Here is a 10,000-nt window from a genome sequence, read left to right as displayed (position 1 = left end):
TCATCCAGGCCGGCAAACTATACCCTCGGTAAAAAAAAATTTTACGAGGGTGAAATGTTCATCGTGGTGTCGCACGTTAGACGCGGACAGGCTACCGCGGGTCTCTCGATCATCCAGGCCGGCAAACTATACCCTCGGTAAAAAAAAATTTTACGAGGGTGAAATGTTCATCGTGGTGTCGCACGTTAGACGCGGACAGGCTACCGCGGGTCTCTCGATCATCCAGGCCGGCAAACTATACCCTCGGTAAAAAAAATTTTACGAGGGTGAAATGTTCATCGTGGTGTCGCACGTTAGACGCGGACAGGCTACCGCGGGTCTCTCGATCGTCCAGGCCGGCAAACTATACCCTCGGTAAAAAAAATTTACGAGGGTGAAATGTTCATCGTGTGGGTCGCACGTTAGACGCGGACAGGCTACCGCGGGTCTCTCGATCGTCCAGGCCGGCAAACTATACCCTCGGTAAAAAAAATTTACGAGGGTGAAATGTTCATCGTGTGGGTCGCACGTTAGACGCGGACAGGCTACCGCGGGTCTCTCGATCGTCCAGGCCGGCAAACTATACCCTCGGTAAAAAAATTTTACGAGGGTGAAATGTTCATCGTGGGGGTCGCACGTTAGACGCGGACAGGCTACCGCGGGTCTCTCGATCGTCCAGGCCGGCAAACTATACCCTCGGTAAAAATTTTTTACGAGGGTGAAATGTTCATCGTGGTGTCGCACGTTAGACGCGGACAGGCTACCGCGGGTCTCTCGATCGTCCAGGCCGGCAAAGTATACCTCGGTAAAATTTTTTACGAGGGTGAAATGTTCATCGTGGGGTCGCACGTTAGACGCGGACAGGCTACCGCGGGTCTCTCGATCGTCCAGGCCGGCAAACTATACCCTCGGTAAAAAAAATTTACGAGGGTGAAATGTTCATCGTGTGGGTCGCACGTTAGACGCGGACAGGCTACCGCGGGTCCTCTCGATCGTCCAGGCCGGCAAACTATACCCTCGGTAAAAAAATTTTACGAGGGTGAAATGTTCATCGTGGGGGTCGCACGTTAGACGCGGACAGGCTACCGCGGGTCTCTCGATCGTCCAGGCCGGCAAACTATACCCTCGGTAAAAAAATTTTACGAGGGTGAAATGTTCATCGTGGGGTCGCACGTAGACGCGGACAGGCTACCGCGGGTCTCTCGATCGTCCAGGCCGGCAAAACTATACCCTCGGTAAAAAAAATTTACGAGGGTGAAATGTTCATCGTGGGGGTCGCACGTTAGACGCGGACAGGCTACCGCGGGTCTCTCGATCGTCCAGGCCGGCAAACTATACCCTCGGTAAAAATTTTTTACGAGGGTGAAATTTTCATCGTGTGGGTCGCACGTTAGACGCGGACAGGCTACCGCGGGTCTCTCGATCGTCCAGGCCGGCAAACTATACCCTCGGTAAAATTTTTTACGAGGGTGAAATGTTCATCGTGGTGTCGCACGTTAGACGCGGACAGGCTACCGCGGGTCTCTCGATCGTCCCAGGCCGGCAAAGTATACCCTCGGTAAAAATTTTTTACGAGGGTGAAATGTTCATCGTGGGGTCGCACGTTAGACGCGGACAGGCTACCGCGGTCTCTCGATCGTCCAGGCCGGCAAAGTATACCCTCGGTAAAAATTTTTACGAGGGTGAAATGTTCATCGTGGGGTCGCACGTTAGACGCGGACAGGCTACCGCGGGTCTCTCGATCGTCCAGGCCGGCAAACTATACCCTCGGTAAAAAAATTTTACGAGGGTGAAATGTTCATCGTGGGGTCGCACGTTAGACGCGGACAGGCTACCGCGGGTCTCTCGATCGTCAGGCCGGCAAAGTATACCCTCGGTAAAAAAATTTTTCGAGGGTGAAATGTTCATCGTGGGGTCGCACGTTAGACGCGGACAGGCTACCGCGGGTCTCTCGACCATCGAGGCCGTCTAACTATACCCTCGGTAAAAAAAAATTACGAGGGTGAAATTTTCATCGGGAAGCCGCACGTTAGACGCGGACAGGCTACCGCGGGTCTCTCGACCATCGAGGCCGTCTGGACTATACCCTCGGTAAAAAAAAAAATTACAAGGCTGAAATTTTCATCGGGAAGCCGTACGTTAGACGCAGGCCAGCTACTGCGGGTCTCTCGATCGTCCAGGCCGGCAAAGTATACCCTCGGTAAAAAATTTTACGAGGGTGAAATGTTCATCGTGGTGTCGCACGTTAGACGCGGACAGGCTACCGCGGGTCTCTCGACCATCCGAGGCCGTCTAACTATACCCTCGGTAAAAAAAAATTACGAGGGTGAAATTTTCATCGGGAAGCCGCACGTTAGACGCGGACTAGGCTACCGCGGGTCTCTCGACCATCGAGCCGTCTGACTATACCCTCGGTAAAAAAAAATTACAAGGCTGAAATTTTCATCGGGAGCCGTACGTTAGACGCAGGCCAGCTACTGCGGGTCTCTCGACCATCGAGGCCGTCTAACTATACCCTCGGTAAAAAAAATTTACAAGGCTGAACTGTCATCGAGAAGCCGTACGTTAGACGCAGGCAGGCTACCGCGGGTCTCTCGACCATCCATCGAAGCCGTCTGACTGTACCCTCGGTAAAAAAAATTTTACAAGGCTGAAATGTTCATCGAGAAGCCGTACGTTAGACGCAGGCAGGCTACCGCGGGTCTCTCGACCATCGAAGCCTTCAAACTATACCCTCGGTAAAATTTTTTTACAAGGGTGAAATTTTCATCGAGAAGCCGTCCGTTAGACGCAGGCAGGCTACCGCGGGTCTCTCGACCATCGAAGCCTTCAAACTATACCCTCGGTAAAAATTTTTTACAAGGGTGAACTGTTCATCGAGAAGCCGTACGTTAGACGCAGGCAGGCTACCGCGGGTCTCTCGACCATCCATCGAAGCCGTCTGACTGTACCCTCGGTAAAAAAAATTTTACAAGGCTGAAATGTTCATCGAGAAGCCGTACGTTAGACGCAGGCAGGCTACCGCGGGTCTCTCGACCATCGAAGCCTTCAAACTATACCCTCGGTAAAATTTTTTTACAAGGGTGAAATTTTCATCGAGAAGCCGTACGTTAGACGCAGGCAGGCTACCGCGGGTCTCTCGACCATCGAAGCCTTCAAACTATACCCTCGGGTAAAAATTTTTTTACAAGGGTGAACTGTTCATCGAGAAGCCGTACGTTAGACGCAGGCAGGCTACCGCGGGTCTCTCGACCATCGAAGCCTTCAAACTATACCCTCGGTAAAAATTTTTACGAAGGGTGAACTGTTCATCGAGAAGCCGTACGTTAGACGCAGGCAGGCTACCGCGGGTCTCTCGACCATCCATCGAAGCCGTCTGACTGTACCCTCGGTAAAAAAATTTTACAAGGCTGAAATGTTCATCGAGAAGCCGTACGTTAGACGCAGGCAGGCTACCGCGGGTCTCTCGACCATCGAAGCCTTCAAACTATACCTCGGTAAAAATTTTTTACAAGGGTGAACTGTTCATCGAGAAGCCGTACGTTAGACGCAGGCAGGCTACCGCGGGTCTCTCGACCATCCATCGAAGCCGTCTGACTGTACCCTCGGTAAAAAAAATTTTACAAGGCTGAAATGTTCATCGAGAAGCCGTACGTTAGACGCAGGCAGGCTACCGCGGGTCTCTCGACCATCGAAGCCGTCTAACTGTACCCTCGGTAAAAAAAATTTACAAGGCTGAAATGTTCATCGGGAAGCCGTCCGTTAGACGCAGGCAGACTACCGCGGGTCTCTCGACCATCGAAGCCGTCTAACTGTACCCTCGGTAAAAAATTTTTACAAGGCTGAAATGTTCATCGGAAAGCCGCACGTTAGACGAGGCAGGCTACCGCGGGTCTCTCGACCATCCATCGAAGCCGTCTGACTGTACCCTCGGTAAAAAAATTTTACAAGGCTGAAAGGTTCATCGGAAAGCCGCACGTTAGATGCGGACAGGCTACCGCGGGTCTCTCGACCATCCATCGAAGCCGTCTGACTGTACCCTCGGTAAAAAAATTTTACAAGGCTGAACTGTTCATCGAGAAGCCGTACGTTAGACGCAGGCAGGCTACCGCGGGTCTCTCGACCATCCATCGAAGCCGTCTGACTGTACCCTCGGTAAAAAAATTTTACAAGCTGAAAGGTTCATCGGAAAGCCGCACGTTTAGATGCGGACAGGCTACCGCGGTCTCTCGACCATCGAGGCCTTCAAACTATACCCTCGGTAAAAATTTTTACAAGGGTGAAATTTTCATCGGAAGCCGCACGTAAGACGCAGGCAGGCTAACCGCGGGTCTCTCGACCATCGAGGCCGTCAAACTATACCCTCGGTAACAATTTTTTTAGAAGGTGAAATTTTCATCGGGAAGCCGCACGTTAGATGCGGACAGGCTACCGCGGTCTCTCGACCATCGAGACCTTCAAACTATACCGTCGGTAAAAAAATTTCACGTGGGTTACATTTTCATCGGGAAGCCGCACGTTAGACGCAGGCGAGCTACCGCGGGTCTCTCGACATTCAGGCCGGCAAACAATACCCCTCGGTAAATATTTTTTACGTGGGTGAGATTTTCATCGGGATGTCGCACGTTAGACGCGGACAGGTTACCGCGGGTCTCTCGACCATCGGCGGCCAGCCAAAGCCATAGCCTAGTCAAAAAGTGTTACAGGTTGACAATTTTTCATCGGGAAGGCCGCACGTAAGAATAGTACAGCAGGTCTCTCGATGAAACGATCACATTTCATGTAACGTAACGTAAACGAAGGCAGGCATCGTACACCCTAACCCTAAGCCGCCTCTTGACGATGCCTAACCCTAACCCTAACCCTAACCCTAACCCTAACCCTAACCCTAACCCTAACCCTAACCCTAACCCTAACCCTAACCCTAACCCTAACTACCTAACCCTAACCCTAACCCTAACCCTAACCCTAACCCTAACCCTAGCCTGTTACTTAGGCCGTGTCAGGACCCAGGCTGGCATTATTCCTCGATACGTGTAGGTACGTGGTCGGCCTGTCTGGTACCGGGCGATCACGGGTCTCTACCGCAGGCAAAGTACGTGGTCGGCCTTTACCGGGCTACCGCGGGTAGGTAGATACGTGAAGACCCGCATAAGCCCGTGGTACCCGTCTGGTACCGGGCGATCACGGGTCTCTACCGCAGGCAAAGGTACGTGGTCGGCCTTTACCGGGCTACCGCGGGTAGGTAGATACGTGAAGACCCGCATAAGCCCGTGGTACCCGTCTGGTACCGGGCGATCACGGGTCTCTACGCAGGCAAAGGTACGTGGTCGGCCTTTACCGGGCTACCGCGGGTAGGTAGATACGTGAAGACCCCGCATAAGCCCGTGGTACCCGTCTGGTACCGGGCGATCACGGGTCTCTACCCGCAGGCAAAGGTACGTGGTCGGCCTTTACCGGGCTACCGCGGGTAGGTAGATACGTGAAGACCCCGCATAAGCCCGTGGTACCCGTCTGGTACCGGGCGATCACGGGTCTCTACCGCAGGCAAAGGTACGTGGTCGGCCTTTACCGGGCTACCGCGGGTAGGTAGATAACGTGAAGACCCGCATAAGCCCGTGGTACCCGTCTGGTACCGGGCGATCACGGGTCTCTACCGCAGGCAAAGGTACGTGGTCGGCTTTACCTGGGCTACCGCGGGTAGGTAGATACGTGAAGACCCGCATAAGCCCGTGGTACCCGTCTGTACCGGGCGATCACGGGTCTCTACCGCAGGCAAAGGTACGTGGTCGGCCTTTACCGGGCTACCGCGGGTAGGTAGATACGTGAAGACCCGCATAAGCCCGTGGTACCCGTCTGGTACCGGGCGATCACGGGGTCTCTACCGCAGGCAAAGGTACGTGGTCGGCCTTTACCGGGCTACCGCGGGTAGGTAGATACGTGAAGACCCCGCATAAGCCCGTGGTACCCCTCTAACAGGCCGTCCACGTACCTTCCTCGTGGTAGCCCGCTAACAGGCCGTCCACGTACCTTCCTCGTGGTAGCCCGCTAACAGGCCGTCCGTCCACGTACCTTTCTCGTGTAGCCCGCTGACAGGTCGACCACGTCCCCTTCTTACCCGCGGTAGCTGGCTACCGAGGCCGTCGACGTACCTTTACCTGCGGTAGACCGCTAATCAGGTCGACCACGTCCCTCCTTACCCGCGGTAGCTGGCTACCGAGGCCGTCGACGTACCTTTGCCTGCGGTAGCCCGCTATCGGGTCGACCACGTCCCTCCTTACCCGCGGTAGCTGGCTACCGAGGCCGTCGACGTACCTTTGCCTGCGGTAGCCCGCTATCGGGTCGACCACGTCCCTCCTTACCCGCGGTAGCTGGCTACCGAGGCCGTCGACGTACCTTTGCCTGCGGTAGACCGCTATCGGGTCGACCACGTCCCTCCTTACCCGCGGTAGCTGGCTACCGAGGCCGTCGACGTACCTTTGCCTGCCGTAGCCCGCTATCGGGTCGACCACGTCCCTCCTTACCCGCGGTAGCTGGCTACCGAGGCCGTCGACGTTCCTTTGCCTGCGATAGCCCGCTATCGGGTCGACCACGTCCCCTTCTTACCCGCGGTAGCTCGCTACCGAGGCCGTCGACGTACCTTTGCCGGCGGTAGCCCGCTATCGGGTCGACCACGTCCCTCCTTACCCGCGGTAGCTGGCTACCGAGGCCGTCGACGTACCTTTGCCTGCGGTAGACCGCTATCGGGTCGACCACGTCCCTCCTTACCCGCGGTAGCTGGCTACCGAGGCCGTCGACGTACCTATTGCCTGCCGTAGCCCGCTATCGGGTCGACCACGTCCCTCCTTACCCCGCGGTAGCTGGCTACCGAGGCCGTCGACGTTCCTTTGCCTGCGATAGCCCGCTATCGGGTCGACCACGTCCCCTTCTTACCCGCGGTAGCTCGCTACCGAGGCCGTCGATGATCCTTTGCGGCCGTAGCCCGCTATCGGGTCGACCACGTCCCTCCTTACCGCGGTAGCTGGCTACCGAGGCCGTCGACGTTCCTTTGCCTGCCGTAGCCCGCTATCGGGTCGACCACGTACGATGATACCTCGCGGTAGCCCGTTAGCACGGCCGTCCACGTCCCTTTACCCGCGGTAGCTCGCTACCGGGGCCGTCCACGTCCCTTTACCCGCGGTAGCTCGCTATCGGGTCGACCACGTACGATGAGACCCGCGGTAGCCCGCTAGCACGGCCGTCCACGTCCCTTTACCTGCGATAGCCCGCTATCGGGTCGACCACGTACGATGATACCCGCGGTAGCTCGCTACCGAGGCCGTCCACGTCCCTTTACCCGCGGTAGCTCGCTATCGGGTCGACCACGTACGATGAGACCGCGGTAGCCCGCTAGCACGGCCGTCCACGTCCCTTTACCCGCGGAAGCTCGCTAATCGGGTCGACCACGTACGATGAGACCCGCGGTAGCCCGCTAGCACGGCCGTCCACGTCCCTTTACCCGCGATAGCCCGCTATCGGGTCGACCACGTACGATGAGACCCGCGGTAGCCCGCTAGCACGGCCGTCCACGTCCCTTTACCCGCGGTAGCTCGCTATCGGGTCGACCACGTACGATGAGACCCGCGGTAGCCCGCTAGCACGGCCGTCCACGTCCCTTTACCCGCGGTAGCCCGCTATCGGGTCGACCGCGTACGATGGAGACCCGCGGTAGCCCGCTAGCACGGCCGTCCACGTCCCTTTACCCGCGGTAGCCCGCTATCGGGTCGACCACGTACGATGAGACCCGCGGTAGCCCGCTAGCACGGCCGTCCACGTCCCCTTTACCCGCGGTAGCCCGCTATCGGGTCGACCACGTACGATGAGACCCGCGGTAGCCCGCTAGCACGGCCGTCCACGTCCCTTTACCCGCGGTAGCCCGCTATCGGGTCGACCGCGTACGATGATATCCGCGGTAGCCCGCTAGCACGGCCGTCGACGTCCCTTTACCTGCGATAGCCCGCTATCGGGTCGACCACGTACGATGAGACCCGCGGTAGCCCGCTAGCACGGCCGTCCACGTCCCTTTACCCGCGATAGCCCGCTATCGGGTCGACCACGTACGATGAGACCCGCGTAGCCCGCTAGCACGGCCGTCCACGTCCCTTTACCCGCGGTAGCTCGCTATCGGGTCGACCACGTACGATGAGACCCGCGGTAGCCCGCTAGCACGGCCGTCCACGTCCCTTTACCCGCGGTAGCCCGCTATCGGGTCGACCGCGTACGATGATATCCGCGGTAGCCCGCTAGCACGGCCGTCGACGTCCCTTTACCTGCGATAGCCCGCTATCGGGTCGACCACGTACGATGAGACCCGCGGGTAGCTCGCTACCGAGGCCGTCGACGTCCCTTTACCCGCGGTAGCCCGCTATCGGGTCGACCACGTACGATGAGACCCGCGGTAGCTCGCTACCGAGGCCGTCGACGTCCCTTTACCCGCGGTAGCCCGCTATCGGGTCGACCACGTACGATGATACCCGCGGTACCTTCTCAGCCGCGGGTAAGCCCGCTGAAAAAAAAAAAAAAAAAAAAAAAAAAATTTTTTTTTCCCCATCGCATGCGGTAGCCCCGCTATCGAGGACGACCACGTCCCTTCTCAGCCGCGGGTAAGCCCGATGAAAAAAAAAAAAAAAAAAAAAAAAAAAAATTTTTTCCCATCGCATGCGGTAGCCCCGCTATCGAGGACGACCACGTCCCTTCTCAGCCGCGGGTAAGCCCGATGAAAAAAAAAAAAAAAAAAAAAAAATTTTTTCCCATCGCATGCGGTAGCCCCGCTATCGAGGACGACCACGTCCCTTCTCAGCCGCGGGTAAGCCCGATGAAAAAAAAAAAAAAAAAAAAAAAAATTTTTTCCCATCGCATGCGGTAGCCCCGCTATCGAGGACGACCACGTCCCTTCTCAGCCGCGGGTAAGCCCGATGAAAAAAAAAAAAAAAAAAAAAAAAATTTTTTCCCATCGCATGCGGTAGCCCCGCTATCGAGGACGACCACGTCCTTCTCAGCCGCGGGTAAGCCCGATGAAAAATTTTTTTTTTTTTTTTTTTTTCCCATCGCATGCGGTAGCCCCGCTATCGAGGTCGACCACGTACATTCTCAGCCGCGGGTAAGCCCGATGAAAAAAATTTTTTTTTTTTTTTTTTTTTTTTTCCCATCGCATGCGGTAGCCCCGCTATCGAGGACGACCACGTCCCTTCTCAGCCGCGGGTAAGCCCGATGAAAAAAATTTTTTTTTTTTTTTTTTTTCCCATCGCATGCGGTAGCCCCGCTATCGAGGTCGACCACGTACATTCTCAGCCGCGGGTAAGCCCGATGAAAATTTTTTTTTTTTTTTTTTTTTTTTTTTTTCCCATCGCATGCGGTATCCCATCGCATGCGGTAGCCCCGCTATCGAGGTCGACCACGTACCTTCTCAGCCGCGGGTAAGCCCGATGAAAAATTTTTTTTTTTTTTTTTTTTTTTTTTTTTCCCATCGCATGCGGTAGCCCCGCTATCGAGGTCGACCACGTCCCTTCTCAGCCGCGGGTAAGCCCGATGAAAAAAAAAAAAAAAAAAAAAAAAAAAAAAAAAAAAAATTTCCCATCGCATGCGGTAGCCCCGCTATCGAGGACGACCACGTCGCTTCTCAGCCGCGGGTAAGCCCGATGAAAATTTTTTTTTTTTTTTTTTTTTTTTTCAAATGTCGAAAATTCCTTCCGGGGCCAGAACGGCACACATGTTAGGGGTCGGATGGGTAGTGGGGATCGTCGGATTGACGGGCGACCGCACCTGCCCCGGCTGTGCCGTCTTTTAAAAATTTTGAAAATTTTTGAAATCTTGGAATCCCCAGTCGTCGTGTGCAACTTCATATCATGGGAGCAGTGAAGACCCGATCTTCGCTGTCAGGGATAGACGCGATAGTAAAGGACGGTGAGAGGCATGCACTTGCCGGTCCGATCTCTCGTTCATTCCACGGTTCCCGATTCACTTGGTAAAGGCGACATAGTGG

This window comes from Mytilus trossulus, unplaced genomic scaffold (genome assembly GCF_036588685.1).
Source record: "Mytilus trossulus isolate FHL-02 unplaced genomic scaffold, PNRI_Mtr1.1.1.hap1 h1tg001392l__unscaffolded, whole genome shotgun sequence".
NCBI classification, from domain to species: Eukaryota; Metazoa; Mollusca; class Bivalvia; order Mytilida; family Mytilidae; genus Mytilus; species Mytilus trossulus.
Note: the sequence above shows the minus strand (reverse complement) of the source record.